Raw genomic sequence first — 18,985 nt, 5'->3', positions numbered from 1 at the left:
CTAGTAATGGGCATACATAGTAATTCCAAGTAAGGAACTCTTTGGATGCCAGTTCTGTTCAATATAAATCAATCCAGTGTTTTAGTGAATAAAATTTTAAAATGCTAAAATATTTTTGGAATTAGCATTGATTTGTTAGGGAGTCTGCTATGGATATAGCAGGGTATTTTTAATTGATTTGGAGTCAGAGAACAATACGCTTATAGAAAAGACAATCTCATTTTACACAGAAATCAATGACATTTTAGCATGCAAAGGCTGTTGGAATGCTGACTAAAGATTTGAATCTTGAAACATTCCCTTTTACACATTCAAAGGAAACATTTATTCATCTGTATAAAATTAAAAATTATGCTTTCTTATTTTGTAGGACTGTTGTGTAATCAGAAGCAGGATTTCATGCAAAATGTGGACATATATTATGATTTTCCTAGCAAGATAATTACTACACTGCATTTTAATTAAAGGAAAAATCCATCTAAGTTCTTGAATTTGGCACTAGAATTCAAAACAAAAAAATACTTGAAATGCTCATTTTTTTCTCCTTTTTCAAATATTTGCTCATTTTAAGAAGCCTCCATTACCATATCCATTTGAACGCTTACTTCATTTTTCCTTCTTGAAAACTTAAAAAAGCATTGATATTGTGTGTTTTTCTTTACTTTAAACCTGTGGATCTTAATCCTAGATGCACATTAGAATCAACTAGGTTGCCTTTAAAAAATAACACCGCCTGAGCCCCAGGCACCCCTGGAAGTGCGGTCTGTGGCTGGTATTCTTTAAAAGCTCTCTAGTGATTTTAATGTATAGCTTGAGTTGAGACTTGCTTTAAATAATCACCAAGACTGGTGAATTTTGTGGTACATAAATTATATCACAATAAAATTGTTTAAAACAATCATTACCAGCAGATTTCTAAAACTTCACCAAAATAAAGTGTCATACCCACGTGAATGTCAGGTGCCAACAGTACCATTTTATCCAGGACTGAGAGACTTCCCCACCTGTGGGACTTTTGGTGCTAACCATGAGAAAATCCTGAGCACACTGAGAGAGTTGGTCACCCTATAATGTGGAAGAGGTGGCCTCCCTGGATGGAGGAGGGCCTTTTCTCCTCCTTAGTCAAGGTTATTTGAGGAGAGACAGAGATAGCGCTAGTTTCTTGCCCTTCTAGGAGACACTTATTGTTGCTACTTTTCTGCCACACACTCACTCATTATCATCTTGTCCTCTGGCTTCAAACCCCACCACCTCATTGAAATTATCCTCTTAGGGATGACCAATGATTTCTTTTTTTTTTTTTTTGTGAGAAAGATCAGCCCTGAGCTAACATCCATGCCAATCCTCCTCTTTTTGCTGAGGAAGACCGGCCCTGAGCTAACATCTATTGCCAATCCTCCTCCTTTTTTTTCCCCTTTTTCTCCCCAAAGCCCCAGTAGATAGTTGTATGTCGTAGTTGCACAGCTTTCTTAGTTGCTGTATGTGGGACGCCACCTCAGCATGGCCGGACAAGCGGTGCGTCGGTGCGAGCCTGGGATCCGAACCCGGGCTGCCAGTAGCGGAGCGCGTGCACTTAACTGCTAAGCCACGGGGCCGGCCCCGACCAATGACTTCTTTGTCTCTAAATGCAATGGCTCAGCAGTGTCTACTGCTGATCCTTTCCTCCATTCTTCCTTGCTTTCTGTGGCATAGTATCAGACTGCTTTCCCTACTTCTCCTCAAACTATTCCCATTTCCTTTGCTGGCTCCATTTCTTCTTGTTTGTCCCCTAGGCATAGATGTTTTTCATGGTTTTGCTTTTGGCTCTCTTGTCTTGCCTATACATGTTCATGATTTCACCTGATTCCTTTCTGCATATATGCCCTGTTGTCAGTAGCTGTTATCATGACCAGGACAGCCATCCCCCCTCAGTATCCGTGGCCTCGTTGGGGTAAGAAGAGAGATGGACCTGGCTTGCAGAGTCTTAGAAAACTTCATTGTCTTCATGATGAGTCCTGGCACTGTAGGGACCAGGGGTGTGATGTGACGTCTAAGACAAATTCACAGGAATTAACTTGGACAAAGGTTCATATTTCCTGCCTTAATCAACTGAAAACCCCAGGAGGAACTCTCAATTGCATCCCTAGCATTTTGCAAAGCGCCTGGCACATAGTAGGTGCTAAAAAATAAAGAGTAACACATCTTCAACATCAACACATTTTCAGTTGCTTCTCAGCCTCTCTTACACTATGTGCCAAAATGAGTAGGGGGGAATGGGAAGAACATGATTATAGATGAAGATGTTTGTCCTGAGTGTTTTCTTGAACTCTGTCAGGGTATTATGACATACAGCATCCACCCATGAGCCCCGGAAAAGATCTTGGATAGTTCTAGATACTTTAGAGATGAAGCTATTGCCATTCTAATTTCCATCAAACCTCAAGATTCCATAAATCATAACAATACTATCTACCTATATCCAAGTTCCAAAAGAACTATATATTATTCTAAGTAAAAAAGAATGCAGGGAAGAGTCTGTAAGGAGCCTGGAAGAAAGGAGGTCAAAGGGGGAAGACTTTGACATCATGTGTCTACCTCTGTCTGGGAAAATCGTGGCCAGATCACCAGGCAGAAGCGTTGCTGTTCCTTGGCAAACGTCTCTCTGTGGGGTTAATGGGGGCGTGAGGCTATCACAGCCATCGACGTGGTTCAGTGAATCCTCCTAGCTCTGATTCTGTGATAAGCAAGGAGTCAGATATTCTAGCTACCTGCATACACTTTCATAGAGGTATTAACTAAACAATGTGAGCCCTACAGTTGAATTGAGAGTCATGTTTCTCACTTTAAAATTAAAATTCTGACTTTACATCGGTCTATTTTTTCAGCATGTTAGTTAAATCCAGTCATCTCTGAATATGCTGACAAAATAGAATTTTTTTTGACCTGCAAAACTAGAGATCATACTGGGGAATGTAGTGGCTACATCAAAGAGCTATCACCCTGTGAACAGTGAGCTGCTCCCTTAGACAACATGTCTGGTTCTTCTGTTTCTAACTCCAAAGTCTCTATTTCATATCTCTAGCTCTAACTTCTCCTGAGTGCCAGTCATCTAGGCATCCCCCTCTGGATATCCCGGGTCCATCTCAAACTCATTTCTAAATGCAAATTAATCATCTCAAACTCCCAGTTCCACATTTCTGCTTTGGATTTCTTGGTAGGCCCTCTAGCCTTCATAGCACTTACTTGTTTTATTCACTGTCTGTCTTCTGCCTCCAGAATATATGCTCCATGAGGATAGGAGCTTTTGTATGTTTTGTTCACTGCCGTATCCCCATTGCCTACAAGAGTGCCTGGCGTGTGGTGAGTATGCAGTGGATATTTGTTGAATGAATCTTTACCCCCAACTTGCTCCTGTTCTGGACTAATGCCCTTACCGGTGTTTATAGCACTATGATTTTCCAGTTTATCCAGACTCAAATCCTTGTAGTCATTTTTTTTTTTTAAAGATTTTATTTATTTATTTTTCCCCCCAAAGCCCCAGTAGATAGTTGTGTGTCATAGCTGCACATCCTTCTAGTTGCTGTATGTGGGATACGGCCTCAGCATGGCCGGAGAAGCAGTGCGTCGGTGCGAGCCCGGGATCCGAACCCGGGTCGCCAGCAGTGGAGCGCGCTCACTTAACCACTAAGCCACGGGGCCGGCCCCTTGTAGTCATTTTTGACTCTTCCCTATCCTCTTCCTGTATCCATTTAGTAAGCAATTCCTTTCAATGTTGCTTCCAAATATCTTTTAGCTTAATGTTATCCTTTCCATTCTCATTGCCGCCGTTACAAGTTAGACACTTGAAAACTCTAACTGGGACTATGAAATAGAATCTCCTAAGTGCCCCGTTCTCTAGATTTTTGTTACTTTAATTAATCCTACATGTCACTGCCAGCTCAATCTTACTTGGAGCTCAGCTGTCATTATGTTGCTCCCTTACTTGAGGTTCAGCACTGTTTAAATACAGACTCCTCCGCCCGGCATTTGGAACTGCCACAATGTGACCCCAATCTGTCGCTTCAGTTGTATCTCCCACGTTTCCTTTACAGATTCCTTATGGTGCAAACAACCTGTGCGACTTGTTCTTTGAAAACTCCTTGAACTTCTCTACCTCTGTACTTTTCTCGCGCAGTTACCTTCTTCAGCAACGTTCGTTACCAGCTGTTTCTCGTGGTATTTGCTTTTGTACAGCTGAATAATTTCCATATACTACAATCTTTTGATTCATCAGTTTTACAAACTGACTTATTGTGGGAGATGAGGATTTAGCTTGTTTACACTATCACACCTCACCTCTGTGCCAGATTACCCTGTTTGCCCCTCCAGTTCCACCACCCACCTGCTCTCTGTCCCAGGAGTCTCATCTGCATGGGCCACGTCCGTGGCGCCCACGCTCTCTGGCTTCTTGCCGGCCTTGGTCAGTGGGAAGCAGACAGGAGGTCTGCGGGAGGGAAGTGGGAGAGGTTAGGTTATTACCCCACTCCCTCCCAGTGTCCCTCAAACAAAGATCATTGTTCTTTCAAAGTGGCCTCCTCACAACCTTCTTCTTTGGGTTTTGGTAACTGTTCCCTCTCTTCATCGCTCGGGCCTAGGGGGTCAAATCCTGTGATTCTCTTACCTGCTGTCTACATCTTTGTAAATAATCCCTTTGTAAAGATACCCTTCTGGTTTATCCTAATTTGAGTGTATCATCTGCTTTCTGTTGGGATCTGACTGACGGATATACTCTCCTTCTATCCTCCCAGTTTAGTTATATCAAAATTTTTGGTGAATTCAAAATTTATTGCTTATAAAAATATGACATTACAAACATCATAGTGCTCCCTGAGTATATTTTGTTTCTGGCACAGCCTTTTATTTTTCTACATGTTGGTTATTATCTTGTTTCCTCATTTCTTAGTGTATGTAATTTTGGCTAATTCTTCCCAGGAATACAGTTGAATGCATCAGAAGCATCATCAATTTTATTTCTTCCTGGAAACCTCACTCCTGGGCCCTACCCTCTTTCATTCAGTGATGTTTAGGAATTGTCTAGGCCTGCTTTCAATGCCTTTGGAATCCTATGACTTTCTCTTTTTTTGGGGCAGGGAAATATTCACCCTGAGCTAACATCTGCTGCCAATCTTCCTCTTTTTTAATCCTCCCCGAAGCCCCAGTGCATGGTTGTATATCCTAGTTGTAAGTCCTTCTAGTTTTTCGATGTGAGCCGCCACCACGGCATGGCAACTGACGGACGGTGGTGTGGTTCCACTGCCGGGAAATGAATTCTGGGCTGCTGAAGCAGTGAGAGTGTCGGACTTTACCCACTAGGCCGTCAGGGCTGGCTCTGACTTTCTCTTTCTTGGTTTACTTCTTTGCTTTGCTGAAGCACATACTCTAGTGGCTTCCTAAGAACTGATACATGGGAAGTGAACTTTTTGAGGCCTTGAATATCTAAAAAAGTCTTTGATAATTTGGTCGGGTACAGAACACTAGGTTGAAAGTGGCTTTTCTCTCAGAATTTTGAAGGCATTCCTTCATTATCTTCTAATTTCTTATATTTCTTTTGAGAAGTGTAGTGTTGTTCTAATTTCCTAACTTTTGAATGTACCTTTAAGAGGTGTTTAGAAGATGTGTCTTTGTGTTGGTCTTTTGATGTTTGCACTGCGGTTGGCCTTCTGGAGGTCAGCGTCTTTCAGTTCTTGTCATTTTCCTTGCGTTATTATTGAAGACACTCTTAGCTGCCTTGTCAACAGACAATCTCCCCATGTTCCTTGCTAACAGAATTCTGATTTTATTCAGGCAGCAATGTGCCCAGTCCCAGAGGACAGATACATCATGATTGTTAAAGCTAGTCATGGTAATCCCATTCCCATTTGTCAGATACAGTACTTGTTTTTCCAGTTTGGTCTGTAACTAATGGAGGCCATGTAATGTTTTTCTGGTCAATGAAGTAAAAGAAGTCTGCTGGGGGGAGGGGAAGAAGCTTTAGGAGATGGTTTTATTTTCCAATAAGAGTCAGATGCATGGGAAGAGCTCTTTGTATTGTCCCTTTTTTCCTTCTTTGGACCTGATTGTGAAAGGGCATGTTGTCACTTAAAAATTGTGATGCCATCTTGCTATTGAGAGAGGACAAACCTAAGGATAAAATGCCAAAATCCTGAGAAATGGCAGTTGATTGAGTCAAAGCACCAAACCTGGAAGAGTCTACCTCCAGACTTCATGTTATATGAGATAATTAAACACTTTTTATTACTTTAGACACTTTTTGCTTGGGTATCTTGTCAGCTGCAGCCAAGTGACTTCTAACTAATGCATAGTTCATTGATAAGTTTTCCCCCTTCATTTTCTCTATTTCCTTTTTGGAACTCCCATTTGTTGGAGCTCCTGAATTAATTTTCATACCTCTTTTCCCCCTCTTTTTTCCTCATCCTTTTCTCCCTGTTCTAATTTTCTGGGAAATTTCCTCAATTTTAGCTTTCAACCATTCTACTGAATTGTTCATTTCAGCTGTCAGATTTTTAATTTCCAAGACCTCTTCTTCTCTGATAGTCCTTAAGAAATACATCTTGTCTTGTTTTCATAGATGTAATATTCTCTTTTAAACCTGAGGCTGTTAATTATCGTTTTGAAAAGTTTTCTTCTGCTACCTGCATTGTCTCTATTTCTTCTGAGTTACTGTTTTCTATTTGTTGTCTTTTAGGTTGGAGCCTGTCCTCAATTATTGGGTGATACAAGTTGTCATTTTTTTTGCAACGGTCCTAAAAAGATGATTGGAAGCTTTATATACGTGGATGGACTTCCTTGTAGGGTGATTAGGCAGCAAGCAAGCGTTTTTGTTGAGACCCCAAAATAGCAGTATCTATAGATATTTTCTTTTAGACTTTTAACTTCTCCAAAGAAGAATCCTTAAAGGGATATACAGATTACTATATTGCTATATACAGATAGCAAGCATTCTAGGAGCAGGGGAGAGGGGTGGTAAAAGTGTTTATGGGCCCCACAATTCACTACCTAGACTTTTGCTTAATCCTTCTCAGTGAGGTGCTGGTAAATATTAGCAACTAGCTCTCTGAAAGAAAAAAAAAGCCCTGATTTGCAGCGCTTGCCAATATCTGTGGTGTAAATATTCCCACCATGTCCAATTTTAAACCACTAACATGATGTCACTGAATGCAGAGTTGGGAAGATACGTACTGTAGTTCGCCATTGTATAGTATTTCTACCATACAGATAGAATAGATTTAAATAACTTCAAGAGCATAGCTAATAGTAAAATGTAGTAAAAAAATAATTAGGAAGTTATGAGCTTTGAGTATATATGTCTGTTTTTGATGCAATTTATTTAGTTGTGAGCTTATCTAATTTAATTTTTTTTTTTAATGGCTGTGTTTAACAATTGAATTGCAAAAACTGCTGAGAATTTAACCATCGGTTCCTGTGAGCTGGTACAAACTAGCTCTGGAACATCGCTGCTGTTTCCGGTGCTAGGCCCGACCCTCACCCTTCACAGTGTCTGGTCTTTCTGACTCTGGAGTCTCTATTGCTGATTTTCTCCTGATAAAATAGTTTTGGTATCCTGCAAGGGGGTGGTAGAGGATAAAGAGGGATGGCCAAATTGCAGGGGTTGCGAGTGAGTAAACCTGGGGATCTTCAGCTTGTTGTACAGGTTTTCAAAAAATCCCTATCTTTTCAGCCCCACACCTAACTCCTGCCCTCCATGGTACCTGATGCCACAGAGTCCTAAGCTCTCTTCAGCTCTGCCAGTAAAATGAGCCTCTCGGCAGGTACTTAAGAGCGGCGGCCTCCTGGTCAGTTGCTGCTGTTCCATCTGCTTCCTGTCTTCCAAGAAGATGTTGATATCACCTGTTGGTTATTGTCTTCTCTCCCATTTTCTTTGTCCTTAAGGGTTCATAACTTTTATATTTCCTTTCCCCATTTCAGTGGGAGCAGATAAATAAGTGTGTTCAGTTGGATTTTTTTTAAGTGGAAAGATAGCTCAATAAGTATTGCATTCACAATTTGCTGAATTGACTTAAGATTCCTGGATGCTTGTAGTAGCAACTAAATTCTGCCAATTAACAGGACCTCACTAACTCCTGATTTATTTAGTGTATTATTGTATTCCAGGCCATTAGATATCCACTTTGATTTTTCCTCTACATTTTTTAAAATAAACTTTTTATTTTAGAATAATTTTAGATTTACAGAAAAGTTGTGAAGATCATACACAGTGTTTTCATATACCCCACATTCAATTTTCCTCATTATAAATATTTTACTTTAGTATGTTACATTTGTCACAATTAATGAATCTATATTGATAGATCATTGTTAATTAAAGTCCGTGCTTTATTCATGTCTCCTAAGTTTTTACCTAATGTCTTTTTTCTGTTCCAGGATCCTATGTAGGATACATTACATTTAATCGTCATGTCTTCTTAGGCTCCTCTTGGCTGTGACAGTTTCTCACTCTGTCCTTGCTTTTGATGACCTTGACAATTTTAAGGATTATTCATTAGATATTTTATAGACTGTCCCTCAGTTAGGATTTCTCTGATGTTGTTCTTGTGATTAGACTGGGGTTGTAGGTTTTGGGGAGGAAGACCCAGAAGTAAAGTGCCATTCTCATCACATCATACCAAGGGTACTGCCATATGGCAACACAATTCTGATGCTAACCATCTGGAGTTAGCACAGGCTCCAGATTAAGGGCATAGTCCCCAAAAAGATTGACTGCACATCAGAGCCAGTGGCAAGTTTGGGGTTTCACTGGCCACCTGCGCTTCTGACCAACTGGCAACAAATTCAAGGGTTCCCACAAGCCCTCAGGTTTGATAATTCACTAGACCAACTCACATAACTCAGGAAAGAGCTATATTACAATTACATCTTTATCATAAAGGATTCAAATTAGGACCAGCGAAGTGAAGAGAAACATAAGGTGTGGTTGGGGCGGGTCTCAAACACAGAGCTTCCATGCCCTCTCCCCATGGAGTCAGGGTGCGTCAACCTCCTAGCACATCAGTGTGTTCACTGAACAGGAACCACCTCTGAACTTTGGTGTCCGAGTATATACTGGGGTTTCATTACATAGGCATGATTGGTTAAATCACTGACTATGTGACTGAACTCCATCTTTAGTGCACCTCCCTTCCGTGGAGGAGGTTGGGCTGGGCTACTATCACCTGGCTCAAAGTCCCAACCCTCTAATCACATGGTTGGTCTCTCTGGGATGGCCAGCCTCCACCCTAAGTTATCTTATTAGCATAAACTTAGGTATGGTCCAAGGCGCTCAGGAATAAAAAAGACACTCTTATTACTTTGGAAATTCGAAGGATTAGAGTCTCCCTCCCAGTAACCAGGGATGAAGGCCAGTCAAATTCTTTATTATACGACAAGTACATACTATCAATATGGCTTATTACGGTTGATGTTGACCTCAATCACCTGGCTGACGTGGGGTGTGTCAGGTTTGTCTACTGTAAAATTTTTCCCACTCCACCCTTTTCATACTATACTTTTTGGAAGAAAGTCACTATGTGCATTTAAGATGTGGGAAGTAATGCTCAACCTCCTTGAGGGGGAAGTATCTACGTTAAATTATCTGGAATTCTTTGAAAAGGGAGATTTATCTCTTTCCCCCCATTTATTTATTTATTCATCATTTTTTTATATTAGTATGGGCTCAGGCATATTTTATATTTTGAGTTATAATCTAATAGTACTTTATTTTATTGCTCAAGTTTTTTTAGTTTTGGCCATTGGGAGCTGTTTCAGTCGGATCCTGTGTCCCTTTGACATACCCCCATCACTGTGTTAGTTTTTTGTTTGTTTGTTTCTTTAAAGTACTTCCTTACTTTCTGGAATTCCAAGCTCATCTTGTATATTTCCTGCCCCAGTCCTAGAGACAGCCATTTCTCCAAGGAGTAGTAGTTCCTTTTATTGAAGAGTGGTGTTACCTACATTCTTTTAAATCATTTTCTTTTCTTCCTGACTCTTTGTTTTAACTTTATTTTTGGAAATAATATTAGTAGTCAGTGCTCATTCCCATTTTGATTTTGGGTGGGATTACCAAGATCTAGGAACTCTAAATCAGAGCCGGCCTATTCTCTTGCACAGGAAATAAAAACAGAACTACAGGTAAAATTGCCATTGCAAGGACCCTGATTGTTTCCTTTTTGATAACACTCAGAATCCCTGAAGGGATGGAATTATCTAATATGAGATAGAGAAGTGCAGCTTAGAGACCTGCAGGATGAAGCTATGGAAAAGAGCGAGGGAAAACATGGTTTAGACTTCATGACTTTTGTCACAACTTTTATTTTGGAAGTTTAAACTGGAATTCTGTCTCTGGAAGGCCTGGGATATCTTTTTTTTTTTTTTCTCATCAACATTTTATTATGAAAAATTCAAACATATAGCAAAGCTGAAAGAATTTTAGAATAAAATAATTTTATATTGAAAACTATACATACCACCTAGATTTTATGATTAACTGTTTACTCTACTTGCTCTATTACATATCTACCCAACTATTCATCCCGCTATCCATCGGTTAATCTGTCTTATTTTTTGGTGCATTTTAAAGTGGTGAGGTTGAGGGCAGGCAGCCCCAAAATGTGCCACTCTGGTGTGCGGATTATTTCAAGCTGAAAACATCGAAGCTCAGAAGGCTCAGGAAGAACATTCGACCTTCCCTCAAAATGTCTAAGAGAATTTAAGAGAGAAGGGCTTGTCCCAGGAAGGAACCATCACCATAGACAACTCTAGTATAATATGAACTAGGTGGGGTAGACAGAGAGGAACCTAGCATGGCCGTTTGATCAAAGTCCTCTCTGGGTCCCATGATCTTGAAATGGCCCAGTAAACATTTGTCTACCAAACATTAACTCTTCTCATTGTCTGTATTTGCCTTCTTTCCCTTTGAAGTCCCGGATCTCTATCTCCTTCTCCTTAATCCGGAAAGACATATATACCTCATTTTGCCTGTCTTTGGAATTTTTCATCCTCATGTGAATTCCTCGTGTGCACGTATTAAACTTCGTTTGATTTTCTCCTATTAACCTGTCTTATGTCATTTTAATTATTCGACCAGCCATAAGAACCAGGGGGGAAGTGGGGGAATTTTCCTCTCCCCCTACAAAAGTAAATTGCAGACATCAGTATACTTCTCCCTAAATACTTCAATGTGTGTATCAATAGCTAGAGTTCAATACAGGTTTTAAAATGTAAAATTTACATGTGATGAAATGTACAAGTCTTAAGTGTATATTTGCTGATTTCTGACATATGGGTGACCCAAACCACTATGACAATATGGAACATTACCATCATTCCAGAAAGTTCCCTCAAGTTCCCTCCTTTCCAAATAATCCCTGCTTTCATCTCCTCTACAGGAATCACTGTTCTAATTTTTTCTCCACCATGGATTAGTCGTGCCTGTCCTAGAATTTCATACAAATGGAATCATACAGTATGTACTATTACGTGTTAGGTTTCTTTCTGTAGCATAATGTGCTTTTTTTGTTGTTATTTATGTTGTTGCACGCTTGTTCCTTTTCATTGCCTTTTATTTAGAAATACACGATTTTAAAATCTATTTTATTGATGTACATCTGGGCTCTTTCCAATTTAGGACTATTGTGAATAAAGCTATTATGTACACTTGCCTTCAAGTCTTTATGGGACATATATTTTCATTTCTCTTGGTTAAATGCCTAGAAGTGGAATTGCTGGGTCTTAGGCTAGGTGTGTATGTAAGTCTTATAATGCCAGACTATTTCCCAAAATGCTTATACCATTTTAAATTTCCACCAATAATGTAAGACAGTTCCAGTCTCCCTACAACTTTGTCAATGTTTGGTTTTGTCATTTCTTTAAACTTTAGCCATTCTAGTGGGTATGTAGTGACTGATAATATCATTGTAATTTTAATTTGCATTTCCCTGTTGACTAATGATGTTGAACACTTTTTTCATGCACTTATTGGCCATTCATGTATCTTCACTTTTATGAAACATCTTTTCAAACCTTTTGTCTATTTTTCACTGGATTGTCTTTTTATCGTGAGTTGTGGTATTTCTTTACATTCCAGATCAGTACTGTCCAATGGAATTTTCTGCATAATCCCATATGTTAATTGTGAGATGTGACTAGTGCAAATGAGGAAGTGTATTTTTAATTGTATTTAATTTTAGTTAATTTAAATTGAAATAGCTACATTGACTAATGGCTACTGTATTGGACAGTGCAGCTCCAGATACCAGTCCTTATCAGATATATATTTTGTGAACACTTTCTCCCAGTCTGTGGTTTGCTATTCATTTTCTTAATGGTATCTTTTGATGAGCAGAAGTTTTAAATTTTGATGGTCTAATTTTTCAATTTTTTTCTTTAATGGTTGTTGTGTTCTTTGACCCATCTAAGAAACTTTTGATTACTCCTAAGTCATGATTTTTAAGTATGGGTTTAAGATCAATCTTGAGGGCCGGTCCCGTGGCTTAGCGGTTAAGTGTGCGCACTCCGCTACTGGCAGGCTGGGTTGGGATCCCGGGCGCGCACTGACGCACCGCTTCTCCGGCCATGCTGGGGCCGCGTCCCACATACAGCAGCTAGAAGGATGTGCAACTATGACATACAACTATCCACTGGGGCTTTGGGGGAAAAATAAATAAGTAAAATTAGAAAAAAAAAAAGATCAATCTTGATGGTGTGGGGTGGGAGTCAGGGTTATTTGAGTACCATTGTTGAAAAGACTTTCCTGATTGGATGCTTTGGCACCTTTCTGAAAAACACAAAACTGTATAAGTGTGGATGTACTTCTGTTTTCTCTGTTCTCTTTCATTGATCTATTTGTTGGGCCTCATGCCATTACTACACTGTTTTGATTACTGTAGTTTTATTGTAAGTCTTAAAGTCAGGAATGTGAATCCTCCTATTTTGTTATTTTTCAAGATTGTTTTGGGTATTTTGGGTCCTTTGAATTTCCATATAAATTTTAGAGTCAACTTGTTAATTGTTGGGATTACGGCTGGGATTTTGTTAAATCTATAGATCTTGGATATGACGAAACGTTTGATATTTTTAATCTGAGATTTTTAGGAATGGTTGTCTATATAGGTTGATATATTTTGATAATTTGTCAAGAAGCAAAGCAGGCTCTGATCAGCCTTCTATGGTCCAGGCCAGAAGAGAGCCTACATTTCTCTCATTTGTATTGTTTGCTCAGAAGGGATTTTGGACAAAAATTTGTTTGGCAGAACCTGAGGTTAGAGTTGCAGACTCTCTGGAGCACGAAAAGTCGAGAATCTAGGTTCCAAAAGACAGAATAGAAACCACTTCCAAGATGAACAGATGAGGTTAAATGTGAAAAATTCCTATATAATTCTTTGATTTATGTCCTATTTAAGAAAGGCAATAAGCCATGTGCTTTTTCTGCTCTGCAGCATCTCTAAACTATTTTACCTCGATTTTTTTCAAAATTATTTTAGGAAAAGTGAAGCTACCCAACTTTGTTCTCTTCAGTTCTTAATTTAATTCAATATGAGCTTGGAAGATAAATCTGCAGATTATTTAGTTTAATTTCTTCACGTTGTATATGAAGAAATAGAATTTAATTACTTGTCCAAGCTCATATAGCTAGTTAATAGCAGAGTTCTGACAATCTTCCAGGCTTTCCACCTTTTCTACTCCACCGGCAAGTCCACTATGCATTGCTGTCATTGGTAGCTAACCAGTTAGTAACTCCCAAGCCCCTACCATGTGCCTGGCACTATGCTGGGCTATGTAGAGATGATATAAATTATAATTATGATATAGTTCTGGTCCTCAAATACCACAGAGTCTTGTGTGAGGGAAGACACAACTAGGAAACAGTAAAAGGCAATATATAATAATGTTCCAGATTGAAGAGAATTTAGGATTAAGTGCTATGGATGCATACAGAAGTAATATTGTGCCTCATTTTAAATAAACTTGGCTGTGTTATGGCAATATTGAACTGACACTGAAACCAGGTTATAGAAGAGAGACCTGAAACAGCCTAGCTTTGCTAACTTAAATGTATAAAATGAAACCAATCAAATTCCCCCTCAAATTCATGCTCTGTTAAATAAAATGTTAGGGAAGGTGAAGATTAATACCTGAAATTATCAGAGAAGGCTTTATGGAAGAAGTAGGGTTTGAGATACAATTTCAAGGAATGATGGGATTACAAAGAGCAAAGGGATTATAAACTATTATAATTGGGACACAAACAATATTTTAATGAAAATTTGAATACCCTTATAAATTAAAATGTGATTTCAATGCAGTTCAAGAGAAGGCCATTAAATATGTTTATAGGTCTCTGAAATAAATTACTTTTAACTAAATCTAATGAAGCCTAAACTTATGTGAGAATCTTAGAGATGGAAATGCCTACTGAATTAAGTAGTTGAGTAGGAATCTAGATTTCTTCCTGCACAGGTGGTGCTATTTTGCCCAGGTGCTTCTCCTATGATAGCTGGTCCAAATGGAATATTGTTTTTTCAACAATATTTCTGTAAATGTAATGAGAGACCTGTATTTCCATTTTGCTTTCAACAATTCCCCCTAAAACAAACAAACATCTGTGACTCCTCATTTCCTTATCTAGAAATGGGACTAATAATAACTTCCCCATCAACATTCTGGTAATTGTGAAACATGAACAGGATAATGTCTGTGCAAATGCTTTAAAAATCTTTCAAATATAAGATTCAGTAAATAATAAGAACTGCAGGGGCCGGCCCCGTGGCTTAGCGATTAAGTGCGCACACTCCACTGCTGGCGGCCCCGGGGTTCGATCCCGGGTGCACACCGACGCACCGCTTCTCCCGCCATGCTGAGGCCGTGTCCCACACACAGCAACTAGAAGGATGTGCAACTATGACATACAACTATCTACTGGGGATTTGGGGGGAAAAAAAAAAGAATTGTACAGATTACAGTTCAATGGAGATTCTATGAAGGTATTTTTAGGGATAAATTCTGCAGAATTCTCTGCAGCATTGACTTGGGTTGTCTCCAAAGATTCTAATAGGCATTATTATATTTTTCCTGGGGTGTAGTTAACTATATGATATGCATGCATTATGATTAACTGAATGCTTCACATGTACTGAATCAACTGGGCTGATTTACAACTATGCAGTTAGCTGTTATTTACAGTCCTTGGAAAATCCTTGTTTGCATTACTTTTTTGTGTGTGTGAGGAAGATCAGCCCTGAGATAACATCCGATGCCAATCCTCCTCTTTTTGCTGAGGAAGACTGGCCCTGGGCTAACATCTCTGCCCATCTTCCTCCACTTTACATGGGACGCCGCCACAGCATGGCTTGACAAGCGGTGCCTTGGTGCGTGCCCGGGATCGGAACCCGGGCTGCCAGCAGCGGAGCGCAAGCACTTAACCGCTGTGCCACGGGGGCGACCCCTCATTACTTTTTATTTATACATTAAGTACAAAAAATTGCATTCTCATTTTTGCATCCAGATTAATTACATTATTGAAGAATGATGATGAACTGCTAATGCAGATAGAGAACGGAGCTGCAACTCTAGTTTCTTACATAACTGAAGAGAAGACTATTTGATCATTGAGAGAAGAGCAGAATAGTAGATCTGTAATACTGTCTAATTTTTCTTCCACTAAGAAGTGAGTTCAATTACTAAGGGTGGGTTCAATTGTTACCAAGACAAACAGAACTTTGTGAAGCAAAGAGAACTTTCAATTCACTGCTTCCACATTCCTATTCTCTAGTATTTAATATTATAATATTACTTTATGGGGTTTGATTAATTAATATTATGCAAATTAATGAATTATTAGTACTCAAATAATAACATTTAATAGCTCTCAACAAAGGTTCAAAATATACAAAGGATTTAATTTCTTAACAAAATATGCATACTTTTTCATATGGCAAAAAAGAATTGCTGTTATATATCAGTTATATCTCAATTAAAAAAAAAGAATTTCCTACAAGAAACAACACCTTGACTATATTCTTATTAAAATCTGGGTTACTATTAGTTATCTATTGCTGCATAACCAATTACCACAAACTTGACAGCTTAAAATGACACACATTTATTATTTCACAGTTTGTGTGGGTCAGGAATCTGGGTACAACTTAGCTAAGTCCTTTACTTCACAGTCTCTCACAATGCTGCAATCAAGGGGTCAGCCAGGGCTGGAGTCTCATCTGAAAGCTCAACTGGGAAAGATCTATTTCCAATCTCACGTGGTTGTTGGTCGAATTTAGTTCCTTGCAGGCTGTTGGACTGAGGGCCTTGGTTCCTCATTGGCTGTCAGCTATTCTTTGCCACATGGCCTTTTCCACAGGCAGTTCATAACACGGCAGCTTGCTTCATCAAAGCCAGTCAAGAGGTCTCCTACAAGGCCAGAAGTTACAATCTTACGTAATGTAACCACAGAAGTGACATCCTATCACTTTTGTTGTATTCTATTGGTTAGAAGCAAGTTACAGGTCCTGCTCACACTCAAGGGGAGGAGATTACCCAAAGGTGTGAATATCAAGAGACAAGGATCATTTTGGGCCATCTTAGAGTCTGTTGGAAAAGAACTGATTAATTTGACATATGACATAAGCTACAAAGAGAGAGAGGCCCACTAAGAAATCATGTTCAATTAATTCTATAATCCAGAAGGAATTGGTGGGAATGGCTTAATAAAATTTCCAGTTGGCTATATAGTATCACAAACTAATAAGTGTAAACTACTAAGCACATTATTTTCTTCTTCCACTATTCTGTTATTTCTCCAGTACTGTCAGCTACGGAAGGAAGTAGGCTTACATCAGACCCTGGAAAAGTGGTAAAGAGTTACACTTCAGAACAGTGTTAGAGAAAAATACAATCTCACATATATATATACATTTCATCAGCAAATGGTGTTGATTTTGTTGTACTGGTAACTGATATCTACTAAAAATGGCATTCTCAACAGCACATTGCCAGCATGTTCCCCCCCAAAAATAGCCTCAGTTAAATAAAATAGTAATTCTTGCACATGATTAGAAATTTGCAAAAGAGATTAAGTGTGGCACTAATGTAACAAGGTTGTTGACTCTGAGTAATTGACGAAACTTCGTCAGGTAATTAAAGGAGCTCTTTGTATTCCTAACCAAGTCAAAACAGCAGCTATTAAATTACTCAGAACAATTATGCCCAAAATGAACATTTTCTATGCAAAAACATTTTTTTTATCTCTTTTGAAGACTAACAAAGACTGCGAAAGCCTAAAATGCAAGAGATTAGTAATTATCACTTCAATAGCTTTTGGATTATTGAGTTATGGTTAGTGGATGGCCTCTAATAGGATTGAGAGTAAGTTCATTAGCCTGAATCATGAGTGGTCAGGAAAATCTTATTTTATTTTTATTTTTAAGCTACAGAAGAAGATGCCCTGGAAAATGGATCCAAATACTGCCTATAAATTTGGTTGGTATGGACTGGAATTCTTCAAGCAGCTTAAGAGCTGTGTGGAAGGCCAAGACAAACTTCCTACTTTTAAGTTTGCTGTTCTACCCTAGAGCAAATTCATATTATAATAACTCTTAATGTTGGCATTTCCACTGTGTTGCTATAAATCAGAATATAGAAGTATTTTGAGAGATTATAGGGATCTGGTAGGAGTTCTTCACTTATATAAATGGACTGAACAAATTTTGTGCCTGCAATATTTATCACATATCATGTATAATATCTATTTATATGGTTAATAAATCCTAAATAGAAAAGGTTAATAAACGAATCTACAAGATTTGGTACCAGAACACAAAGTAGACTAAGATATTATGTAAATAATGTGATTATAGAGGACATCCTCATATTTTGGTAGAAGCAGCATCCTCACATTTTGGTAAAACAGAGAAAAATCTACATTGGGGAAGGCCCGGTGGCGTAGCGGTTAAGTTGGCGTGCTCTGCTTCAGCAGCCCAGGGTTCGCGGGTTCAGATCCCGGGCGCGGACTGATGCACCACTCATTAAGCCATGCTGTGGTGGCATCCCATATAAAGTAGAGGAAGATGGGTAGAGATGTTAGCCCAGGGCCAATCTTCCTCAGCAAAAAGAGGAGGATTGGCATCGGATGTTAGCTCAAGGCTAGTCTTCCTCACACACAAAATACTACATTTTCTCCTTTTCCCTGAAGAAAATAGAACTTCACGTTAGCTGAAGTGAAGTTTTTGTATCTTAATGGGGCTCTGCTTCATCATCGGCCTTGGTATGTTCTCTAAAGTGCAGAGGAAAATTGTCTTCTGAATACAGAATGAGGTAAGGTTTTAGCAAAGTCTTGTAGAAACTTATGTCTTCTAATCTCTAGGATAGAATTGCAGGGCAGGAAGGACTTGGCTGAAAGTACACAGGTTTGGTATATTTAATTAATTTATTTAAATGAAATAAAAAAGCAAAAGCATGGGAATGCTAAGGTCCCATGTGTAGCAAGTATTTGCCTTGGGTGACAAATACTTTTTCTAAATTCTGATTGTGTGGCTTCTATTTCAGGATAGGATCTTCTTTGAAGCTTTAAACATTAGGGACTATATTCAATTATAACATGAGCCCTGTGACCTTTGTCCAAGGATTCAGTTCAGTCTTACAAATCAGAAATTCAAATGTCAAAGAACCCATGATTTATCCAGCTTTCGATATTGGCATTTAGAAACCCATCCTGTCTCATGCTAGAGGTAGGTTTTTAGTCATTTGGAAGCATACTCTCAGAAGCTTATCTAGTCTAAGAACATACACACAATTGCTTTATGTAATTTTTTTTTATAGGAATGGGGAGCTTCTTCGACTGCACTAGTTTTTGTGAGCTAAGGTACTGAAAGGCCAGCAAAGTCTCTGATATGGGAAAATTCCACAAACTTCCTAGACCAGGTTTCCTACAGAGAGCCTGGCTCATTGGGGAGCTATTCACCTAGGCAGAACTACTCTATAT

The sequence above is a fragment of the Diceros bicornis genome, chromosome 5 (genome assembly GCF_020826845.1).
Source record: "Diceros bicornis minor isolate mBicDic1 chromosome 5, mDicBic1.mat.cur, whole genome shotgun sequence".
NCBI lineage: Eukaryota > Metazoa > Chordata > Mammalia > Perissodactyla > Rhinocerotidae > Diceros > Diceros bicornis.
The sequence above is the reverse complement of the archived record's forward strand: the minus strand, read 5'-3'. Positions refer to the sequence as shown.